The sequence below is a fragment of the Notamacropus eugenii genome, chromosome 2, assembly GCF_028372415.1.
Source record: "Notamacropus eugenii isolate mMacEug1 chromosome 2, mMacEug1.pri_v2, whole genome shotgun sequence".
NCBI classification, from domain to species: Eukaryota; Metazoa; Chordata; class Mammalia; order Diprotodontia; family Macropodidae; genus Notamacropus; species Notamacropus eugenii.
The window spans coordinates 425,568,671-425,593,597 of record NC_092873.1 but is presented as its reverse complement, the minus strand read 5'-3'; positions in this window follow the sequence as shown (position 1 = coordinate 425,593,597).

The window sequence follows — 24,927 nt, the reverse complement described above, 5'->3', positions numbered from 1 at the left end:
GGGTCTATGGAACCTAAGGGGGTTATGAATAGATTTTAGGGAGTCTGTGCATCTGGATGGGAAAAATGATGTCCCACTCATCTCTGACATTTAGCATTTTATTCCATTAAAAATTAAAAAGAAAACAAGTGCAGCATTATTCTTAGAAAGAATCCATAGGCTTCACCAGACAGACTGCCAAAGGGGTCCATGATGCACAGAAAAGCAAGAACTACTGGATTTATCTAATCCTCTCTCCTTCCAACATGCACCCCCCCCAACTCATACACATTTATACAGATAAAGAAACTAAGAGAAGACCAAAGAGGTTAAATGATTTGCCTAAGATTACACATGTAATAAGCAGAAGAACTGGGGACTTATGTATGCCCAGCACATTCTTCCTGCCGAAAATTAGAAAAATGAACTCAGGACAAGATTAGGAATAGCTGTGTACCTTTAAGGTGGGAAGGTAGGGTGGAAAAAAAGAAACTTTAGCCACTTGTTAAAAAAAAACAAACAAACCTATTTTTTCATTAAAAAGAGAAAATTAATGTGATTAGGTCACCTAGGTAAGACTCATGAAATTACCATAACAGCATCTTTCATTGAGATGTAGGTAAGAGGTGGAGCTTTTTTTAAAGGTAATTCTGATTTTCTGATTCATGATAAAAAAATCCCCATCTGTGGAGCAGAAAGACCACTCACTCCTTTCTCAGTTCCCCAGCTAAATGATGGCAGGTTATTGCTGGCTTCAGTAAGGAGGAAATTAAAACAATACTAATGCTGACATGGCGATGGATTAGTTGTCTACAAGTTCTTGATGGTAGAGACTGTCTTTTATCTCCCTTGTATATTCAGGACTTAGCACAGTTTCTAGCACATAGTATGCATTTAATAAATGTTTGGTAATGGACTGACTGTCCTTTCAGATCCCCTTGTCATGCCCAATCATGGCAAAATTTGAAGGTCATTGTATTGAGAGAAGTATATCTACAGGTCCTATTGCAATAGAAAGTCTCGCAGCGTGCTTGGTAAAGAGGTATGGGCTTATCATTCCAGAATAAAACTAGTTAAATTTAGAGAGGATCATGCAGGTTGGATGAAGAGTGATAAGTTTTTCATAATAATAATAATTAATAACCATAACTAGCATTTAGACAGCATGCACCATGGGCCAGACAGTGCTAAGCACTTTATAAATACTCTCTCATCTGATCCTCACAATAACCTTAGAAGGTGGGTGATATTATTATCCCCATTTTACAGATGTGGAAACTGAGGCTAAGTGACTTGCTGAAGGTTACCTTTCTAGGACCAATATTATATCTCCTGTGTCATCTAGCTGCCCTCTACCAAATCACAGAGATATTCTGTGTAAGGGGAAACACAGACAAATTCAGGGATCCTTGAATTTTGAATATACAAAGAGAACTACATTCACAGGTCTGTCCTGAATCTAAATAATCTAAACAATCTATATACAGAATAGATTGGAAATAATCAACAGAAGGAAGGCACTACAATATAGTGGGATCAGGAAAGGTGTCCTATAGAAAGTAGCTGGGATTTGAAGAAAACCATGAAAGTCAGGAGGTAGAAATGAGAGAGAATATCCAGGCAGTGGGGACAGACATAGAAAATGTAATAGAATGGCATTTTGACCTATATTTGGTATGTATTCAATTTTCATTTAACCCTGGAAAGCCTTTATTAAAATCTAATAATCTCATCTGAGTTTTAGAGAAAATTTTCATTGGTAACATGGATGAAGAGAAGGAAAGGGAGATGGAGAAGAAGACAAAGAAGAAGATAATAGGATAGGTTGGCTGGGAAATCAAAGGACTGCCACAAACATAATTCTAATTTTGACTCCACAGAGGACTTTGTGACCTTGAGCAAGTCGCTTAACTTTCATTTAATTAGCATTTAAATTCTCACACAAGGCTAGCAGCACTATTTAGAGCTATTTCCCAATTCAGCAGTTTTTCAATGAGGTTTGGAGTTGGCACTAATAATCTCTTAATGACTCTCTCACCAAAAGCCCTTCAGTGACCCTCCACTGAAGTGTGAAAGATGCAGCCTTTGGCTTTAATCCTGGAGCCCTTGACTGTGCTAGCTTGTTTTCCCTCTAAGGCTTCTCGGTTTTTTTTAGCTGAGGGGAGTAGGGTTTAGAAGGAAATTGTGGCCAGAATATGCAGGGATGGGAGAAAACAAGGGGAAGACATAGGAATTCCTCTCTAGAAAGGAAAATTACAGAAGGAATGGGGGAGAAGGTGAGTGAGGGAAGCTGGAAGAGTGATACTGGGAAAACAGAACAAGTTTGGAGATAGGAAACAAATACTGGGGACAGAAAAGGAGACTGAAATATTAACAGATAGGGGAAATAGGGAAATTTTCTAGGACAATGGTTAAGGAAGATCAAGAACTTAGAAAGGACCAGAAGGCAACCTCTGCATTCTCCATGCCTCAATTTGTTTAATTACTGTCCAGATTGTAATGATTTTATCTACCTTCCCCTCCTTCAAAAAGAAGAATTACAGAGGAAAACCAAAATTGAACTTATTTCCTCTTGAACTAGTTCTCCCTCTTGACATCCCCATTTCTGTTAATGGCCCCATATAGTAACATGAAATCTAGGCAAAATGGTGGAGTGGAAAGGTAGAGGGTCTGGGTTCGATTCTTGACTCTTCTATTTATTACCTATGTCACCTTGGGCAAATCTCTCACAATCTCTCTGGTCTCAGTTTTTTCAGCTATAAAATGAAGTTGTTAGACTAGATGACCTCAAAGATCCCTGCCAGCTCCAAATCTGTGATCCCCAATCCAATTGATTGCTTCTTTCTACAGAATATATTTCATGCCTATGTCTTCCTACCCACTCCCACTGCACCACCCTAGTTCAGTCCTTCATTATCTCTCACTGCCACTATTTTAATGGCCTCCTAAATGGTCTCCCAGTTCATGGGCTCTCTCCTCACCAACCTATTCTGCATACTGCTGCTTGATTTTTCTTTCTAATGTCCTATTCTGATCATGTCTGTCTTTTTGTTCATAAGTCTTTTGTAACTCTGAACTGTTTGCTAATTAAAATTCATATTTCTTAGCTGGCACTCAAGGCCTTCCATGATCTGAGTAATTTTGTCAGTTACTCCATATGTGACCTTGGGGTTGTCCATAGATCCTACAAACTGTTTAGGTCTTTAGTTATGGTAGTGGTAATTACAGAAAGGTAAATCTTGCTTTGATGTAAGAATACATAGCATAGTAATCGCAAGCTATTTATTCATCCCTACTGCTTCCAGACTTTCCCTTTGCCATTATCACTCAATAACATCCTACTCTGAAGTTCATTCTATCCTTCTCTATCACTCTACCCAGATCCTTGTTGCCATGAGACCATTTAAAATAGCCACTCAAACTCCCTGGGTTTCAAATTCATCATCTACAAGAGGGAAGTTGGACTGGATGACTACACAGGTCACTGAATTCACCACCTTTTCCCCTAAATCTACCATCTTCCAAACTTCCTTATTGCTTTTGATGGTATTACCATCTTTCAGTCTCCTTTGACCCTTGCCTCTTCACTTTTCTTCACCCACCATATCCAATTGCCAAATCTTATTGATTCTACTAACACAATTCTTTGCTCATATCTTTTATTTCCTCCCTGTTAACACAGATATCCCTCTAGTTCAGGTCCTCACTTCTTGCCTGGATTGTTGTGTTTGTTTTGTTGTGTTCAGCCATTTTCAGTCATGTTCAACTCTCTGTTCCCCATTTGGGATTTTCTTGGCAGAGATACTGGAGTGATTTGCCATTCTCTTCTCATTTTACAGGTCATTTTACAGATGAGGAAACTGACACAAATAGGCTGAAGTGACTTGCTCAGGGTCACATAGATATGAAGTGTCTGAGACCAGATTTGAACTCAGGAAGATGAGGCTTCTTGATTCCTAGCCCAGTGTTCTATGTACTATTAGCTGTCCCCTGGATCACTGTAAATAACCTAATTTATCTCCCTGCCTCCAGTCTCTTCCCTCCCCAATCCCTCTTCAACACAGTTGCCAAAATCATCTTGAGGCTCATTGAACTTGAGGCAAATCACATAATCTCCCCACTGGGGATCAGTTTACTCATTTTTCCTGAAAAAATGAGAGGGTTGTACTAGATGGCTTCTGAGGATCCTCTCCAGTTAGTCAGTTGATCAGTCAAAAAGAATTGACTTAAGTGCTTTTTATGTGTCAGGCATAGTGCTAAGTGCTGGGGATAGAAATAAAAACAAAACCAGATCCTTGTCCTCATAGAGTTCACAAGCTAATGGAGACAACATGTAAATAATTATGTACATACATGATATATACAGAGTGCATGGAAAGTAACCTCAGGGCGGAAAGCACTCAGAGAGAACTGGGGCCAGGAAGGGGTGGGGAGAGATGGGAGGTGGGAAATGGAGGGACAAAGATGTACCAGAAAAACCTGCAGCAGAAAGAGGAATTTGAATTGAGTCTTGAAGGAAGCACAGGAAACTAAGAGGCAGAAGTAAGGAAAGAAAAAATTCCAAGCAGGGGAACATCATGGGGAGGGAAAGAAAGAAAGAAAGAAAGAAAGAAAGAAAGAAAGAAAGAAAGAAAGAAAGAAAGAAAGAAAGAAAGAAAGAAAGAAAGAAAGGAAGGAAGGAAGGAAGGAAGGAAGGAAGGAAGGAAGGAAGGAAGGAAGGAAGGAAGGAAGGAAGGAAGGAAGGAAGGAAAAGAAAGAAAGAAAGAAAATAAAAAGAAAGAAAGGAAGAGAAAGAAAGAGAGGAGGGAGATAATGGAATGTTATATAAAAACAGCAAGCAGGCTAATGTAACTGGATCATAGAAGAAGTAGAAGGAATTACTATTAATACTAGTAAAGTAGGAAGAGAGAAGAGTTTTAAATGATGAACATTTAAGGAGTTTATATTTATTTTTGGAGATAATGGGTAGAAATCTGAGTTTCTTGAAGGGGAGAAGGGGTATGTATGTGTGACACAGTTAGATCTACACTTTAGGAAAACTGTTTTTGGTTACTGCATGAAGGTCTGGAGTGGAGAGAGACCTGAGGAAGGGAGACCAATTAGAAGATGAGTCCAGTTGTCTAGGTGAGAAGTAATGAGGACTTGAACTAGGGTGATGGCTATATGAGGGAATAGGAGACATATGCAAGAAGCCAGAATGAGATTTTGCAATAGATTGTATACATGGGTAAGTGAGAGTGAGGAATTAAGGATGATCCCATGTTTTGGAGTCTGGAAGACCAGAAGAATGGTTGTATCCTCAATAGTCATAGGGAAGTGTGGAAGACAGGAGGGTTTGGGAAGAAGGATAACAAATACTATTTTGGACACATTTAGTTGTAAGTGTCTATAGAACAACCGGTTTGAGAAGCCTCAAAAATTATTGGTTAATGCAGGATTGGAGGTTCAGGAAAGGGTTTAGTAGATCTGAGAAACGGTCATTGAACCCATGGAAACTGATAAAATCACCAAACAAAATAGTATAAAGAGGAAAGAAATGAAGGCCTAGGAAAGAATGTTAGCATGACCTGGATAAAGATCCAACAAAGGAGACTGACAAGAGTGGTCAGGGAGGTAGGAAGACAACCAGGAGACTGTCATGTCACCAAAACCAGAGAATATTCAGGACAAAATGTCAACTAATGTAAAGAGGGAGAATGAATGTTGAAAAAAGACCATTAGATTTGTCAATTAAGAGATCATTGGTAACTTTAAAGAGAGTAGTTTAGAAGAGAGAGGAGAGGAAGATGAGACACCTAATGTGAACAGCTTTTTCAAGACTAGCCAAAAGAGGAGAGATTATAGGATGATAACTAGCTAGGAGGGTCAGATCATGTGATGATTTTCTGTGACCCTGTAATTCTTAAATTGCCTGTATGACCGAGTCACTCTCCTGCTCAAGGACCTTCTATTTCTGTCCCTCAAAAATCTGGTTCAAGTCTTTTTTTTTTTCAACCTCATTATTTATTATACCCCTCACCCTCCACCTCCTTTACACAAACTACATATCAACCAAATTAGTCTATTCTATCAATCTATGGAAAGTCCCTGTTCTGCCTCTGAATTCTCTTCTTTCAAGGTTCAGTTCATGTGATACCTCAACTGTGAAGCCTTTTCTGTGAACCATACCCTTCCCCCCACCAAAGCTGCTCATCCTCTCTCGTTGTCTAGCTTATGTTGCTACTAAGTTGTTTCAGTCATGTCCGAGTCTCCAAAATCCACTTGGGTTTTCTTGGCAAAGATACTGGAGTGGCTTGCCATTTCCTTCTCCAACTCATTTTATAGATGAGGAACTGAGACAAACAGGGTTAAGTGACTTGGAAGTGTTTGAAGTCAGATTTGAGCTTAGGTCCTCCCAACTCGAGGGTCAGTGTTCCATCCACTGTACCATCTAGATGCCCCATTCTCCAGCTTGCCTTATACTTATTTATTTGGGCACATGTTGTTTTATAAAAACAAGTCATGGAATACTGCAGTCTCTGAAAAGTTAAAAATTATCACTGGAAGGGTAATGGAGAGGCACAAATGGGTGAGAGCAGGCTGTGCAAACAGGAAAATAAGAAAGAGAAACTGAGCAAAGGATGTCATCAAAGAAACAGGGATGAAAAACAAGATGGGCTGATCATTGATGAATGTGAGGCATAATAGATGCATGAACACTGTGTTCCACTGGTATCCTCACAATGTCAAGGGAGAACAAGGAGAGTGGGTGGGGTGGTTAGTCCCTCTTGGTAAATTTATGGGGGAAAATGAACAAGTCATACAAGATGAAAAGGCAGGGTGGGTTTTAAGTGGCACTGCTGGAGGGAATACTCATAAGGGTAATATAAGAGATTCATTTGAGTACTTTAGCATCCATGAAGTAACACAGTGGACTGTCACTTTTTCAAGGGCAGGGAACATAGCTTTCTGTCATAACATCCCTCAAGCCCTGCACAGTGCATTCCTCATACTTAATAAATGATTTTCTAATTGAATTATGGAATTGTTCATAGTCATAGGGCTAATAAATGCAAGAGCAGAGACTGGGAGCCAGACTTTCTGACTCTTAAGTTTCCTGTATCTTTGACCTATCTACAGACAGCTAGATGACCCAGTGGATAAAGCATTGGGCCTGAAATCAAGAAGACCTAAGTTTAAATTCAGCCTTAGATGCTTATTAGCTATGTGACCCTGGGCAAGTCACTTCATCCCTATCTGCCTCAGTTTCCTCAACTGTAAAATGAGGATAATAATAGCATGTGCTTCAAAGAATTGTTGTGTGAGGATTAAATGAGATAATATTTGTAAAAGGCTTAGCACACTGCCTGGCACATAGCAGGTGCTATATAAATGCTTATTTCTTCCCCCTGTTTTCCAAGCTATTTGGGAATATGGGAAAGATCCTGCTGATCAGTCCTCACTTGCTGCTCTCATTGCAAAAGAGGTAGAAAAATAGACTAATGCATCCTTTGCAAAGAGTCAGTATCCCAACACTGCTGAAGGAGGGCAGAGTGGGACTCTAGTTTAAGACATGGCTACAGGGCCTGCTGTACCCCCACTAAGCTAGCAGTGGTCATTTGTTGTTATGAATCTTTTACCTGACAATACATTCTATAAGCTCAGTAGCTTGTGGTATACCAAGGAGTGTAGTAATGAAAATGTAGGAACCTTCAGAAGTGGGCATTATATTCCTTTTTCTGTCTCTCTCTCTTTCTTTCCTTTCTCTATCTCTCCCTTTTCCTCCCTGTCTCTCCTTCCCCTTTTCTTTCTTTCTCCCTCTATCCTCCTATCTCTCCCTCTCTTGTGTGTATATTGGGGGGGGGGAGGAAGAAGAGGAAGAAGAAGAGGAAGGAGGAGAAGAAGAAGGAGGAGAGGAGGAGGAGAAAAAGGAAAAGGAATATAAAGAGAAGAAGAAAGAGGAGGAGAAAGAATAGGAGGAGAAGAAGGAGAAGGAATAGGAGGAAAAGGAGAAGGAATAGGAGGAGGAAAAGGAGAGAGAGGAAGATAGATATAAATATACACATAATTATACATATACATGCACCCATGTGTATACACATGCATATATGAAACATGTAAGGAAGAGGCCCACCATTGACTTTAAGGGAAGTAGGATAGATATCTCTCCCTATATTTCTCCAAGTGAATCTTTCATTCCTACCAGGAGTGAAGATTGGGGCTGGAGGCTACTCTGCTTTCCTCAGAGAGATGGGGTATTGGACTAGGATTATATCTATCTGCTCCCTTACATCTTGTTAGTCTAGGGGATATGACTGGGTTCACTCTAACACAGTGTGACGCTGAACTCAAAACAGCTAAGTCACTCTCAGGTTGCATTATTAGAGGGATAGTGTTTACAATGAAGGAAGATAGTCCCCTATAATCTGTCTTGTTCAGACCACATGTAGAGTACTGGCATCAAATTTGGGTTCTACACTTTTAGAATAGCATTGATAACCTGTAACTCTTCCTGAGGAGGGTGACTAAAATGATAAGAATACTGGATTTAGTGTCAAATAAAGATTGGTTGGGTGGTGGAGTAGGGAAAGGATAGTATTTAGACTGGAGAAGAAGGAATTGGGAGAAGAGAGGGAGGGTCTAATAGTTCTTTCTTCTGACCTTTTTACACTTATTCTGTTTTCTCCCAGAGGAGAGAACTGGGAGAAACGTGTGCCCATCAATTGGGGAATGGCTGAACAAGTTGTTGTATATAAATGTGGAATACTATTGTGCTATAAGAAATGATGAGCAGGGGGCGGAGCCAAGATGGCGGAGTGAAAGCAACGACTCACCTAAGCTCCTGGAAAAACTCCTCTGGATATCTCTGGGGGGAGAGTCTGACCAGACTTTGGAGGTGTAGAATCCAGTGGGAGACGGACTTTGACAGATTCGGAGCCCAGGCTGGACTGGAAGGTCCACGGGAGGGATCTGTTCCGCGGGGGTAAGACCCCGGCGCACAGCGCAGCGCGGTCAGCGCGGCAGGGCAGAGGCGACCCGAGGGGCCCGAGAGTGGTGGGCGAGACCAGCGGAGCAGGAGATAAGCCAGGCCGAGCCAACGATATCAGCGCAACAGCCTTTGAAATCTTCAGCCTAAAGACGGGACTTCAGTGGGTCACTACTTGAACATCCAGGAGCTGGGATGCCGGAGTGATCAGTAAGTGCTCTCCCCTCCCCCCCCGATGACCGTGAGGGAACCATAAAATTCTTCCCCAGATTAATCCTGGATCAGTGGGAACAGCAGAAGGGGGCGGGTGGTCTCATAACACCACAGGCTGGAAAAGTGGCAAAGGGGGATTCTTCCCACCGTGGTGGAGGCTATCTGGAGGGACAGACGACCCAGGGCAGAGAAAATTCGCACTGAGACCCAAGCAAGCCTCAGCCCGGGAGACGAGCCCCAGGAGGGGCGGGAACACACATTAGCCTCTAGGCATGCCCCAGCCCTCCAGGGGAAAGGGAAAACAATAGGGAAGCTGGGATCACCATCCCCTGACCTTGCCTTTGCCTCAGGTCAGCTGAGGAGATAGCCTGAGACCAGACCACACCTCCCACACACCTATCAAGCTAACCCCAGGGTTGATCTGGGAAACAACAACAACAACAACAACAACAACAACAACAAACCCTGCTTTTAGCCTAGACAAACATCAACTCAACTTAAAAGATCTGTATCTTCTGACTGAAAGAACCAAAAGCTACAACACTCAGCCAACATCATGAATCGGAAAAAGCAGACGAAAAGTGAAAAAACCATAGAATCTTTCTATGGGGATAAGGACCAAAACACAAACACCAAAGAGGTCAGAGCTGAGACTGTACTTCCATCTGAAACCTCAGAAGGGACTATGAATTTCTTGCAAGCACAACTAGATTACCTGGAACGTCTGAAGAAGGAAATAAAAGAAAAACTGGCCAATGATTTTAAAATTATAAAAAAAGTAAAAAAAGAATTCACTGATGAGAACATCACTCTGAAAAGGAAAATTGAACAAATGGAAAAGGAAGTTCAAAAATTAACTGGAGAGAATAACTCCCTAAAAGGAAGAGTTAATCAAACGGAAAAGGAAATCCAAAACCTAATTGGGAAAATTGATCAAATGGAAAAGGAAACACAAAACCTAACTGGGAAAATTGGTCGAATGGAAAAAGAAGCACAAAAATTAAATGGAGAAAATAGCTCCTTAAAGGAAAAATTGGCCAGATGGAAAAGGAGATGCGAAAGCTAACTGAAGAAAACAATACGATGAAGATTAGAATTGGGCAAGTAGAAACTAATGACTCAATGAGGCAACAAGAATCAGTCAAACAAAATCTAAAGAATGAAAAGATAGAGAAAATCTAAAATATTTAATTGGAAAAACAACTGACCTGGAAAATAGATCCAGGAGAGAAAATCTAAGATTATTGGCCTGCCAGAAACCCATGATGAAGAAAGAGTCTGGACAATATCTTCCAGGAAATCATCAAGGAAAACTGCCCAGAAGTACTAGACTCAGAGGGCAAAATAGTCATCGAAAGAATCCACCGTTCCCCACCGGAAAGGGATCCCAAACTCAAAACCCCAAGAAATATAGTTGCCAAATTCCAGAGCTATCAAGTGAAGGAGAAAATACTACAAGCAGCCAGAAAGAAACAATTTAAATATCAAGGTCACACAGTCAGGATCACACAGGACCTTGCAGCTTCTACATTAAAAGATCGAAAGAATTGGAACCCAATATTCCATAAGGCAAAGGAGTTGGGACTCCAACCAAGGATCAACTACCCAGCAAAGTTCAGCATAACATTTCAGGCAAGGAGAAAGTCATTCAACGAAATAAGGGATTTCCAGAGCTTGCTGACCAAAACACCAGAACTCAACAGACAATTTGATCTTCAAATGCAGGTCTCCAGAGAATCATAAAAAGGTAAACAGAGGGGAAAAAACAAAACAAAAACTTGCAACTCAATTAGGGCAATCTGTTTACCTCCCTATAAGGGAAGATGATACCTGTTAATCTTGAGAACTGTGCAGATGATAAAAGGGATATATGTAGAGGGAACGGGCATAAAGTAAATGATGTCATGTCAAAAATATGATTTAAGTATGAGAAGGGAATGTAATAGGAGGTGTGGAAAGGGGGAAGCAGAAAATGGCAAATTATATCACAGGAAGAAGCACAAAACTATAGTAGAGGGAAGGAGGGGAGGGAGATGAGCATTGTTTGAGAGGTACTCTCATCTGATTTGTTCAAAGGAGGGAACAATAATCCTAAGTAGATAATCCTAACTAGCTCTATAGGTAGTAGGAGGGGAAGGGGGAAGAAAGGGGAGGGTGGCTAAAAGGGAGGAAAGAAGCAATAAGAGTAAAGGGGAGTAAAAGGGAGGGGGGCAAAAAGAAGGAGGGGAAGGCTGCAGGAGGAGGGGGAGAAAAGTGAATACTATTGAGGAGGGGAAGGGAGACGGGAGAGTTAAAAGCACAAATGGTGGGAAAGAGGGTGGAGGGAAATACACAGATTGTAATCATAACTGTGAATGTGAATGGGATGAACTCTCCCATAAAACGGAGACAGATAGCAGAATGGATTAAAAGCCATAATCCAACAATATGCTGCTTACAAGAAACACATTTGAAACGGGGGGATACACATAGGATAAAGGTCAAAGGATGGAGCAGAATATATTGTGCCTCAGCTCATGTAAGAAAGGCAGGAGTAGCAATCCTAATCTCAGACAAAGCGAAAGCAGAAATAGATCTAATCAAAAGGGATAAGGATGGAAACTATATCCTACTAAAAGGCACCATAGACAATGAAGCAATATCATTACTAAACATGTATGCTCCAAGTGGTATAGCATCCAGATTCTTAGAGGAGAGGTTGGGGGAGTTGAAGGAAGAAATTGATAGCAAAAGTATACTAGTGGGGGACCTCAACCTCCCCCTCTCTGAACTAGATAAATCCAACCTCAAAATAAACAAGAAAGAGGTTAAGGAGGTAAATAAAACTCTGGATAAGGTAGATATGATAGATCTTTGGAGAAAATTAAATGGGAATAGAAAGGAATATACCTTTTTCTCAGCGGTACATGGAACATTTACAAAAATTGACCATGTACTAGGACATAAAAATCTCACAATCCAGTGCAGAAAGGTAGAGATAATCAATGCATCCTTTTCAGATCATAATGCATTAAAAATTACATGTAATAAAAGGCCATGGAAAGAGAAACCAAAAATCAATTGGAAACTAAATAATCTAATTCTAAAGAAGGATTGGGTTAAAGAAGAAATCATAGAAACAATCAACAACTTCATTCAAGAGAATGACAATAGTGAGACAACATACCAAAACTTATGGGACACTGCAAAAGCAGTTATTAGGGGAAGTTTTATATCTCTGAATGCTTACATAAATAAAATAGAGAAAGAGGAGATCAATGACTTAGGCTTGCAGTTGAAAAAGCTAGAAAAAGAACAAATTGAAAATCCCCAAGTAAATACCAAATTAGAAATACTGAAAACCAAAGGAGAGATTAATAAAATTGAAATAAAGAAAACTATTGAATTAATAAATAAAACCAATAGTTGGTTTTATGAAAAAACTAATAAAATTGATAAACCTTTGGTTAATCTGATCAAAAAAAAGAAAGAAGAAAACCAAATTACTAACATTAAAAATGAAAGGGGTGAACTCACCTCCAATGAGGAGGAAATTAAAACAATAATTAGAAACTACTTTGCCCAACTTTATGCCCACAAATTCGACAATCTAAACGAGATGGATGAATATTTTAAAAAATACAAATTGCCCAGATTAACAGAAGAGGAAGTTGAATACTTAAACAACCCCATCTCAGAAAAAGAAATTGAACAAGCCATCAATGAACTCCCTAGGAAAAAATCTCCAGGGCCAGATGGATTCACAAGTGAATTCTATCAAACATTTAAAGAACAGTTAATTCCAATACTACATACACTATTCTTGAAAATTGGGGAAGAAGGAGTCCTCCCAAATTCTTTCTATGATACAAATATGGTTTTGATACCCAAACCAGGAAGAGACAAAACAGAGAAACAAAATTATAGACCAATTTCCCTAATGAATATAGATGCAAAAATTTTAAATAAGATTTTAGCAAAACGAATACAGCATCTTATCACGAGATTAATACATTATGATCAGGTAGGATTCATACCAGGACTACAGGGCTGGTTCAATATTAGGAAAACTATTAGCATTATCGATCACATCAACAACAAAGCTAACAAAAACCACATGATTATCTCAATAGATGCAGAAAAAGCTTTTGACAAAATACAACATCCATTTCTACTAAAAACATTGGAGAACGTAGGAATAAAGGGAACTTTCCATAAAATAATAAGCAGTATCTATCTAAAACCTTCAGCAAGCATTATATGCAATGGGAATAAGCTAGAAGCATTCCCAATAAGATCAGGGGTGAAACAAGGTTGTCCATTATCACCACTATTATTCAATATGGTACTAGAAATGTTAGCTGTAGCAATTAGACAAGATAAAGATATTCAAGGAATTAGAATAGCCAAAGAAGAAACTAAGTTATCACTCTTTGCAGATGATATGATGATTTACCTAGAGAATCCCAGAGATTCAAGTAAAAAATTACTTGAATTAATAAACAACTTTGGCAAAGTTGCAGGGTACAAAATAAACCCACACAAATCTTCTGCATTCCTATATATTAGCAACAAAGTTCAACAGCAAGAGATAGAAAGAGAAATCCCATTTAAAGTTAGGGTAGACAGTATAAAATACTTAGGAGTCTACCTGCCAAAACAAACCCAGGGACTATATGAACACAATTACAAGACACTTTTTGCACAAATAAAGTCAGATTTAAGTAAGTGGAAAAACATTAGTTGCTCATGGGTAGGCCGTGCTAATATAATAAAAATGACAATTCTACCCAAATTAATATACTTATTTAGTATATTATTTAGTGCCATACCAATTAAACTAACAGACAATTACTTTCTAGAGCTGGATAAAATAATATCAAAATTCATTTGGAAAAACAAAAGGTCCAGAATATCAAAGGGACTAATGAAAAGAAATGCCTGGGAAGGTGGCCTAGCGCTACCAGACCTTAAACTGTACTATAAAGCAGCAATTATCAAAACCACTTGGTATTGGCTAAGAAACAGAGAGGTAGACAAGTGGAATAGACTTGGCACTCAAGATGCAGTAGGCAAGGAATATAGCAACCTTCTGTTTGATAAACCCAAGGACCCCAGCTTCTGGGATAAGAACTCATTGTTTGATAAAAATTGCTGGGAAAACTGGATAACAGTGTGGCGGAAATTAGGCATAGACCCATACCTGACACCGTACACAAGAATAAAGTCCAAATGGGTACATGATTTAGGTATAAAGATTGATACCATGAATAAACTGGAGAAGCAAGGAATAGTGTATTTATCAGATCTATGGAGAAGGGAAGAATTCTTTACTAAAGGAGAGATAGAATGCACTATGAAATGCAAAATGGATAACTTTGATTACATTAAACTGAGAAGTTTTTGCACAACCAAACCCAATGCACCCAAAATCCGGAGGGATGTAGTAAATTGGGAAAAAATTTTTACAGCTAAGCTCGGGGATAAAGGCCTCACTTCTAGAATATATAGAGAACTGACCCAAATGTATAATCATACAAGTCATTCCCCAATTGATAAATGGTCAAAGGATATGAACAGGCAATTTTCAGAGGAAGAAATTAAAGCTATCTATAATCATATGAAAAAATGCTCTAAATCACTATTGGTTAGAGAGATGCAAATCAAAACAACTCTGAGGTACCACATCACACCTATAAGATTGGCAAACATGACAGAACAAGAAAATGATAAATGCTGGAGGGGATGTGGGAGAGTTGGAACACTAATTCATTGTTGGTGGAGCTGTGAGCGCATCCAACCATTCTGGAGAGCAATTTGGAACTATGCCCAAAGGGCTACAAAAATGTGCATACCCTTTGACCCAGCAATATTGCTACTAGGACTATATCCCCAAGAGATCATAAAAATGGGAAAGGGTCCCACATGTACAAAAATATTTATAGCAGCACTCTATGTAGTTGCAAAAAACTGGAAGTCAGGGGGATGTCCATCAATTGGGGAATGGCTGAATAAATTATGGTATATGAATGTAATGGAGTACTATTGTGCCATAAGAAATGATGAACAAGAAGACTTCAGAGAGGCCTGGAAGGACTTATATGACCTGATGCTGAGTGAAAGGAGCAGAACCAGGAGAACTTTATGCACAGCAACAACCACAGTGTGTGAGAGTTTTTTCTGGTAGACTTAGATTTTGGTAATAACACAAGAACTTCTGGAAAAAAAAAAATCCCAATGGTGGACCTCAAGGCAAAATACCTTCCACACTCAGAGAGAGAAATATGGAAGTCACTCACATAATGTAGCAGATCATGTTTGTGTATGTGTATCTGTTTGTGTATCATGTTCTGATTTGTAATACGGATTCTTTCATTTATCTTAGTCTGACTACATAGCATCACTATAGTGAAAATATACTCAATAGGAAAGTATATGTAGAATCTATACAGAATTGTATGCAGTCGTGGGGAGGGAGGGAGGTAGTGGGGGGTGGGTGGGGAGGGATAAAATCGCAATTGTATGGCAGTGATTGTTAAACATTAAAAAAAAAATAAAATAAAATAAAAAGAAACCTCCAAAAAAAAAAAAATGATGAGCAGGCTGATTTCAGAAAAACCTGGAAAGACTTATATGAACTGATGCTGAGTGAAGTGAGCAGAACCAGCAGAACATTGAACACAGTCACAGTAACCTTGCTATGATAGACTTAGTTCTTCTCAACAATACAATGATCCAAAATAATTCCAAGAGACTCATGATAGAAAATGCTTTCCACATGCAGAGAAATAACTATGGAATCTGAATGCAGATCAGAGCATATTTTCATTTTTTGTTTTTTTTTTTCAGAACATGACTAATGTGGAAATATTTTTACATGATTACATATATATAACCTATATCGGATTGCTTGCCATCTTGATCTAGCTGATTATTGGACAGTGCTGTTCAGTCGTTCCCTAATTGTTGGGCATCTCCTCAATTTCCAGGTCTTTGCCACTACACAAAGAGCTACTGTAAATATTTTTGTATGTACAGGTCCTTTCCCCTTTCTAATGATATCTTTGGGATACAGACCTAGTAGTGGTATCATTGGATCAAAGGGTATGCATAGTTTAACTGCCCTTTGGACATAGTTCCAAATTGCTCTCCAGAATGCTTGGATCAGTTCACAACTCCAACAATTATGCATTAGTGTCCTAACTTTCTCATATCTTCTTTAATATTTATCATTTTCCTTTTCTGTCATATTAGCCAATCTGATAGGTGTGAGATGATGGTACCTCAGAGTTTTTAATTCGCATTTCTCTAATCAATAGTGATTTAGAGCATTTTTTCATATGACTATAGATAGCTTTAATTTTTTCATCTGAAAACTGCCTGTTCATATCCTTTGATCATTTCTCAATTGGGGAATGACTTGTATTTTCATAAATTTGACTCACTTCCCTACATATTTGAAAAATGAGTCCTTTATCGGAAACACCTGCTGTAAAAATTGTTTCCCATCTTTCTACTTTCCTTCTAGTCTTGGTTGCATTGGTTTTGGTTATGCAAAACCTTTTTAATTTAACATAATCAAAAATATCCATTTTGCATTTCATAATGTTCTCTACCTCTTATTTGGTCATGAATTCTTCCTTTCTCCATAAATTTGACAGGTAAACCACTCCTTGCTCTCCTAATTTGCTTATGTACCACCCTTTATTTCTAAATCATGTCCGCATTCTGACGTTATCTTGTATATGATGTGAGATGTTGGTCTTTGCCTACTTTCTGCCACAGTATTTTCCAGTTTTCCCAGAAGTTTTTGTCAAATAATGAGTTCTTATCCCAAAAGCTGGAGTCTTTGTGTTTATCAAACAATAGATTACTAGTTGTTGACTACTGTATCTTGCGTACTTAACCTATTCCACTGATCCACCACTCTATTTCTTAGCCAGTACCAAATAGTTTTGATGATTGCTGCTTCATAATATAGCTTTAGATCTGGTATAGTTAGGCCATCTTCTTTTGCATTTTTTCATTAATTCTCTCGATATTCTTGACCTTTTGTTCTTTCAGATGAATTTTGTTATTGTTTTTTCTAGCTCTATAAAATAATTTTTGGTAGTTTGATTGGCATAGCCTTGGATAAGTAAATTAATTTAGGTAGAATTGTCATTTTTATTATATTAGCTTGACCTATCCACGAGCAATTGATATTTTTCCAGTTGTTTAGATCTGATTGTATTTGTGTGAAAAGTGTTTTGCGATTGTATTCATCTAGTTCCTGGGTTTGTCCTGACAAGTAGACTCCCAAATATTTTATGTTGTCTACAGTTATTTTAAATAGAATTTCTCTATCTCTTTCTATTGGGCCTTGCTGGTAAAATATAAAAATGCTAATGATTTATGAGGGTTTATTTCGTATCCTACAACTTTGCTAAAGCTTTTAATTATTTCAAGTCTTTTTTTAGTTGATTCTCTAAGATTATTTAAGTATACCATTATATCACCTCAAAGAGCGATAGGTTTGTTTCCTTATTGCTTATTCTATTTCTTTCCATTTCTTTTTCTTCTCTTATTGCTAAAGCAATTTGTAGTACAATATTGAATAATAGTAGTGATAATAGACATTCTTATTTCACCCCTGATCTTACAGGAAATGCTTCTACCTTATCCCCATTACATATAACACTGCATATAATACTTATATTACATATAAAACTTGCTGAAGGTTTTATCATTTTAAGAAAAGTTTCATTGATTCCTATGCTCTCTAGTGTATTTTTTAAAAATAAGAATGGATGGTGTATTTTGTCAAAAGTTTTTTCAGCATCTATTTAGAAAATTATATGGTTTCTATTGGTTTTGTTATTGATATGGTCAAATATGCTAATGATTTTCCTAATTTTAAACCAGCCCTGAATTCCTGGTATAAATCCCACCTGGTCATAGGGTATTATTCTCATGATAAACTGCTGTAATCTCTTTGCTACTATTTTATTTAAAATTTTTGCAAAAATAGTCATTAGGGAAATTGATCTATAATTGTCTTTCTCTGTTTTGGCTCTTCTTGATTTTGGTATCAGCACCATCTTTGGGACATAAAAGGAATTTCTTTGTTTATTTTTCCAAATAGTTTATATAGTATTGAAATTAATTATTCTTTAAATGTTTGGTAGAATTCACTTGTGCTCTGGAGATTTTTTCTTAGGTAGTTCATTGATGGCTTGTTCTTCTAAAATAGGACCATTTAAATATTTTATTTCCTCTTCTGTTAATGTAGGCAATTTATATTTTTGTAAATATTCATCCATTTCACTTAGGTTGTCAGATTTATTGGCATACAATTGGACAAAGCAGCTCCTAATTATTGCTTTAATTTCTTCTTCAATTAGTGGTGAATTTACCCTTTTCATTTTTGATATTGTTAATTTAGTTTTCTTCTTTCTTTTTTAAATCAAATTAACCAACTGTTTATTTATTTTATTGTTTTTTCATAAAACCCACTCTTAGCTTTATGTATTTGTTTAATAGTTTTCTTACTTTCAATTTTATTAATCTGTCCTTTGATTTTAAGAATTTTAATTTGGTGTTTAATTGCAGATTTTTAATTTGTTTTTTTTCTAGCGTTTTACTTTGCATGTCCAATTCATTGATCTGCTTTATCTCTATTTCATTCATGTTAGCATTTAGGTATGTAAGATTTCCCCTAAGTACTGCTTTCCCACACATTTTGGCTGCACTCCACACATTTTGGTGTGTTATCTCATGATTGTCCTTCTATTTGATGCAATTACTTGTTGCTTCTATGATTTTCTGTTTGACCCACTCATTCTTTAGGATTAGTTTATTTAGTTTCCAATTAATTTTAATATATTTTCCATGGCCCTTTATTATATGTAATTTTTATTGACTCATGATTTGAAAAGAATACATTTACAATTTCTGCCTTTCTACCTTTGAATGTGATGTTTTCATGCCCTAATACATGATCAATTTTTTGTGTAGGTGCCATGTGTACTAAGAAAAAGGTATATTCCTTTCTATCAATTTTCTGCAGAGGTCTATTATAATATCTAACTTTTCTAAAATTCTGTCCATTTACTTCCTTAATTTCTTTCTTGTTTATTTTGTGGTTAGGTTTATCTAGTTCTGAGAAGAAGAGGTTGAGATCCCCTACTAGCATAGTTTTGTTGTCTGTTTCTTCCTGTAACTTACTTAACTTCTCCTCTAAGAATCTGGATGCTATATCACTTCGTGCATATATGTTTAATATTGATATTAATTCATTGTCTATGGTATCTTTTAGCAAGATGTGATTTCCTTCCTTGTCTCTTTCAATTAGTTCTAGTTTTGTTTTTGCTTTTTCTGAGATCAGGATTACTACCCCTGCTTTTTTTTTTTTTACTTTAGATGAAGCATATTATATTCTGCTTCAGTCTTTTACATTTACTCTGTGTGTGTCACTCTCCTTCAAATGGATTTCTTGTAAACAACATATTGTAGGTTCCGGTTTTAAATCCACTCTTTTATCCTCTTCTGTTTTATGAGAGATCCAGGAGAGATAATTTAAGGAATATTGTAGCCAAATTCCAGAACTCTCTGTGTAATATAGACTGTGGCTTCTGATTGCTTGCAATATTTTCTCCTTGACCTGAGAGTTCTGGAATTTGGCTACAATATTGCTTGGAGTTTTTATTTTGGGACTTTTTTTCAAGAGGGGATTGGTGGATTTTTTCTATTACTATTTTACCCTCTGGGTCTAGGATACCATGGCAGTTTTCATTGCTAATTTCTTGAAAGATGCTCACCAGGCTCTTGTTTTAATCACAGTTTTCAGGTAGACCAATAATTCTTAAATTATCTCTCCTGGATCTATTTTCCAAGTCAGTTATTTTTTCAATGAGAGTTTCTAATGAAAATTTTACATTTTCTTCTATTTTTTCATTTTTTGGATTATCTTTGACTGATTCTTGATGTCTCATAGAGTCATTAGCTTCTATTTGCCCAATTCTAATTTTAAGGAATTATTTTCTTCAGTTAGCTTTTGTATTTCCTTTTCCATTTGGCCATTTCTACTTTGAAAGGAGTTGTTTTCTTCAGTGGACTTTCCCCCCCCCAATTTGGCCACTTCTATTATTTATTTATTTCCTAGGACTCATTTATTTATTTATTTTTAGTTTGCAACATACATTTCCACAAGATTTTAAGTTCTAAACTTTCTCCCCATCTCTCCCCTCCCCCACCCCAAGACACTGTGCAGTCTGATTATCCTTTCTCCCAATCTGCCCTTCCTTGTATCATACCCCTCCCTTCCCTTATCCTCATCTTCTCTCTTTTCTTGTATGGCAAGATAGATTTCTGTATCCCATTACCTGTATTTCTTTTTTCCCAGTTGCATGCAAAAACAATTTTCAGCATTTGTTCCTAAAACTTTGAGTTCCAACTTCTCTCCTTTCATCCATCTCCACCCATTCCCACTGAAAAGGCAAGCAATTCAATATAGGTTATACATGTGTAGTTATGCAAAATACTTCCATAATAGTCATATTGTGAAAGACTAACTATATTTCCCTCCATCCTATCATGCCCCCCATTGATTCTATTCTCTCTTTTGACCTTGTCCCTCCCCAAAAGTGCTTACTTCTAATTACTCCTACCTCCCATTTGCCCTTCCTTCTATCATCCCCCTCACCCCACTTGTCCCCTTCTCCCCTACTTTCCTATAGTGTAAGATAGATTTTCATGCCAAATTGAGTGTGCATGTTATTTCCTCCTTAAGCCAAATGTAATGAGAGTAAGCTTCATTTTTCTCCCCCTCACCCCCCCACTTCTCCCCTCCATTGAAAAAGCTTTTTCTTGCCTCTTTTATGAGAGATAATTTGCCCCATTCCATTTCTCCCTTTCTCCTCTCAATCCCTCCAACTACCCAAATATTGAGAAAAGTTTCAAGAGTTACAAATATTATCTTTCCATGTAGGAATGTAAACAGTTCAACTTTAGTAAGTCCCTTATGATTTCTCTTTCCTGTTTACCTTGTCATGCTTCTCTTGATTCTTGTGTTTAAAAGTGAAATTTTCTATTCAGCTCTGGTCTTTTCATCAAGAATGCTTGAAAGTCCTCTATTTCATTGAATGACTATTATTTCCCCCTGAAGTATTACACTCAGTTTTGCTGGGTAGGTGATTGTTGGTTTTAATCCTAGTTCCTTTGACTTCTGCAATATCATATTCCAAGCCCTTCAGTCCTTTAATGTAGTCCCATAATTTTAAAATTGTCTCTCCTGGATCTATTTTCCAGGTCAGTTGTTTTTCCAATGAGATATTTCACATTGTCTTCTAGGTTTTCATTCTTTTGGTTTTGTTTTGTAATTTCTGGGTTTTTCATGAAGTCATTAGCTTCCAGCTGCTCCATTCTAATTTTTAAAGAACTACTTTCTTCAGTGAGCTTTTGAACCTCCTTTTCCATTTGGCCAATTCTGCTTTTTAAAATATTCTTCTCCTCATTGGCTTTTTGGACCTCTTTTGCCATTTGGGTTAGTCTAGTTTTAAAGGCATTATTTTCTTCAGCATTTTTCTTTTTGGTCTCCTTTAGCAAGCTGTTGACTCGCTGTTCATTATTTTCTTGCATCATTGTCATTTCTCTTCCCAATTTTTCCTCCACCTTTCTGATTTGATTTTCAAAATCCTTTTTGAGCTCTTCCATGGCCTGAGACCATTGCATTTTTTTTTAGAGGTTTTGGATGCAGAAGCCTTGACTTTTATGTCTTCCTCTTATGGCATGCATTGTTCTTCCTCATCTGAAAGGATGGAAGAAAATATCTATTCACTAAGAAAGCAATCTTCTATAGTATAATTTTTTCCCCTTTTGGGGGCATTTTCCCAAGCTGTTACTTGACTTTTGAGTCCTTTGTCCCAGGGCTGCCACTCAGGACTGAGACTCAGATCAGCTGCTCAATTCCCCCAGGGTCTTTAGGGCTGAGGGCTCCAAAAATGGATGCTGCTGCCACAGTGGCTGTCACTGCCCTGGGGTCAGGCCCAGACCACACTCCCCTCTCACCCCAGTGAAGAGTTTTCTTACTGACCTTTGAAGCTGTCTTTGGCATTTGTGAGTTGAGAAATCTGGGAACTGCAGCTGCTGCCCATGATTCTATGCCCTGAAGCCTTCTCCAGACCTGCCCCTGCCAAATCACATGGCCAAGGCTGGGCTTCACTCTGCTCCAAGCCCGATGTGACAGACCTTTCCTGTCAGTCTTCCAGGCTGTCTTGGGCTGGAAATCTCTTTCACTCTGTTGTTTTGTGGCTTTTGCTGCTCTAGAAATTGTTTGGAGTCATTTTTTACAGGTATTTCATGGGTAATTGGGGGGACAGCTGCAACAGGGATATCCTTCTACTCCACCATCTTGGCTCTGTCCCCCCCCCCCCCCGGTTCTATTTTTTAAGTAGTTGTTTTCTTCAGTCAATTTCAGTGCTTTTTTTTAAAGCTATTTTCTCTTTTTTCATAATTCTTTTGCATAACTTGTTTTTTTCCCCAATTTTTCTTCTACCTCTATTATTTGATTTTTAAAATCCTTTGTGAGCTCTTCTAAGAAGATTTTTTGGGCTTAAGACCAATTCATATTCCCCTTTGAGGCTTTGCATGTAGGCATTTTGACACTGTATTGTGGTCCTCTTCTGAGCTTGTGCTTGAATCTTTCCTATAATCAGGGCTCTTTTTTGTTTTTTTGCTCATTTTAAAAACCTGAGCTCTGCTCCCAGGGTACAGGAGGTTCTATCCCGAGCTTCTTGCATTGAAGATCAGGGCTTCTGCACCAGGGCATCTGGGGCTTGTGGCTTGCCCACTGTGTTAGATTGGCCTGGCCTAGTGGTGCCTGTTGTGCCCTAGATTCCAGGGCTGGCAGTTTGCCTGCTGCTCTGGGGCTGGAGGCCTCACATCTGGTCTATTGTACCACTGGCTTCTGAGCCAGGGTCACAGGCATCTAGTGCTGATCTATACTGTGGCTAAGAGCCTCCTGCTTCTTACCTCAACAATGCCTGCACTGGCCTCCACCTTTCTTTTACCCAAAAGAAACAGACCTTTCTTGAAATCCTTCTAAGCTATCTTGGGCTGGAAAATTGTTTCACTCTCTCTCTTTGTGGATTCTATTGCTCCAGAATTCTTTTGGAGGCTTGATTTAACACTATTTCTTAGAGAAACTGGGGAGAGCTCAGCAACTTCCTGGCTTCTCTCTGCCAACTTGGCTCCACCTACCTTTCTTTCCCCATTCTTGGGTTTCCACATGGCTCTGTGTTTGGCTGAGGAAAAGGCACAATGAGAATTTCAGTCAGAGTAAATATCCTCTAGAACTATTAATCTATAAACCATGAAAAAGGAGTAGAAACAAGGGACTGATGCCAGTCTTGTATACTACCCAAGAGCTGAGCTTATGCTCTTCATGAAAACAAGGCACATAATTAACTCAAGAGCTTCCCCACTCTGGAGATGGAACTCTGTATCTAGGACATTCCACTTGCAAAACTCATAGGACACCCATGATCCAGAGCACTGGGGCACTGACACAGCACAGTAGATGCAGAGAATTTACTGTGTGCAGGAAAAACTGGTCAGAAGTACAGCCAGTTTCCTTTTCTCTCCTGCCTGCACATCTGTCTACTTTCCTTCTTCAGTTCCACACCCTACTGCCACTGGAGAGAGCCTTCTGGGAAGTCAACTGACTTTTAATGAGTGAGTGAGCCACAGCTGGATGGGATTGCTGAGCCTTACCATCTGATAGAAGGAGTGAAGAGTCCAGTAGGTGGCACTGCAACTCAGGAGACTCTCCTGGGGCTCCTGGACTTGAATGCTAACTCACCCAAAGACTTAGGATTTCTAGAGTACATGTGGATAGAGGGGAACTTTGGGAGCCAACCAAGTGGCCAAATGGTCAACTAAGGTGGCAAGGCCCTAGTGAGAGGTACCTAGTTTGGGGAGACTTTCATTTTGTATCAGAGGTCCCCTTTTCTTTTTCCCATTTCTTTCTCTTTTCTTTAGCTAGTTTTCTTTCTCTTCTCTTTTTTCTCTGCTTTATTCTTTGCCCCTGACAAAGACAACAATCAATTTCTAGTCTTGTTGGTCAGTAGAGGCACTGCTGATCTGGATCTTCCCTCCCTTACAAAGCATTCTCCATCTTTCTCCCAGTGATAAGAAAACTGAGTCTAGAGACTGGACCAGGACAATTCTTTTCTCCCATATCTATCTGTCTATCTGTCTGTCTGTCTGTCCGTCCGTCCGTCCGTCCGTCCGTCCGTCCGTCCATCCATCCATCCATCCATCCATCCATCCATCCATCCATCCATCCATCCATCCATCTATCTATCTATCTATCTATCTATCTATCTATCTATCTATCTATCTATCTATCTATCTATATCTATCTGTCTATCTATCTGGATATCTATTTATCTATTTTCTTTTCTCTCCCAAATTTCCCTATATTCTAATTTAATTTGCTTATAATTTGAGGGCATTAAAATGGATTTTTTAAAATTAAAAATCAAAGTCATTTCGCGATTTTAAAAATCTATCCTATTTTCTCCTTTTTTTCCTGGTTCAGAGGATGAACTATTCCTAATTCTTGCCAAGGCAGAGGCTTCTCTATTTGTGCTCTTGATCCTATTCCTTCTTATTCTATCCAGTGCCTTGTTCTATTGGTCAGTGCCTTTCTCCTTTTTTTCCTATATGTGTGCAAACATGTTCAGGTCACCTAATCCTTTTTTTAATAGCCTTCCCTTGATTTTTCTCCTACTATAAATCTACCATCCTAT